This window comes from Belonocnema kinseyi, chromosome 8, assembly GCF_010883055.1.
Source record: "Belonocnema kinseyi isolate 2016_QV_RU_SX_M_011 chromosome 8, B_treatae_v1, whole genome shotgun sequence".
In the NCBI taxonomy this organism is placed as follows: Eukaryota; Metazoa; Arthropoda; class Insecta; order Hymenoptera; family Cynipidae; genus Belonocnema; species Belonocnema kinseyi.
Window position 1 is genome coordinate 36172093 of NC_046664.1, and position 1077 is coordinate 36173169.

Here is a 1077-nt window from a genome sequence, read left to right on the forward strand (position 1 = left end):
CGAAATCTGGAAATATTAAAATCCCAATCTCCTGAATTTATTTCAAAGCAGTTAGCTGTTAGCAGATAGATATATAAATAGAATCGCCGAAGGTCTCCGACCCTCAATCGTGCATCTTCGAGTTTTCAAATTCAGAAGAGGAGAAATGGGTTGCGCGCGCAACTCAGTCATTTGCAGCGTCTCCTGCTATATTCACACGGGCATAGCCCTGTCATAGTATTGGACCGCATCTCGTTTCAGATCTGGGATCACTGATTGGACCACGTCTCGTTTCAGATCGGGCATCTGGGATCACTGGTCGCTAGCGGACTGAGTGAACGGGAAGGATACTCTACAGTCTACAGCGTATCTACTACAGCGTATATTCAGCGTATGTACTACTGAAGCGATTGCGCATGCGTTTGAAATCACCTTTCGCAGAAGATAATGACAATTAAAAAAATGTTGAACACCTATCGCTAGCGGACTGAGGGAACGGAAAGGATACTCTATAACGTATCTAGTACAGCGCATATACAGCGTAGCTACTGTCGCAGCGATTGCACATGTGCTTGAAATCACCTTGAGCAGAAGATAGTGACATTTAAAAAAATGTTGAACACTTCAAAAGCACTATTGCAATTACTCCATGACATTGCAATATAAAATTGAATGTAAAATCTGCATTGCAACAAATTAAATGCCCATCCTGCTGTTTTTTCTTCAGTTTTTGTTGCATGATATAGAAGGGATACTATGCGGATACTACAAGGATACACTGTAGACTCTACATCAGTGGTCGGCACGTTCTTGTACAAGTCAGCAAAAAGTGTGTCGACCACTGCTCTACACTGTAGAGTATCCTTTCCGTTCATTCGGTCCGCTAGGGGTGCACCTTTCGATGACAGGCCAATCACTGACAGCCCGGTAAGAAGTAGTTGATTGGAATGTATAGACTGGCATTACAAAAAATGGACATTTCAATGCCTTCAGATGCGTACAAATTGGATTTTTGTCCGAAATACCATTTAATGCGCTTTACTGTATAAAACTCATTCCGTTTCAATCATTTTTAATGCGCATAAACTTCAAGGAATT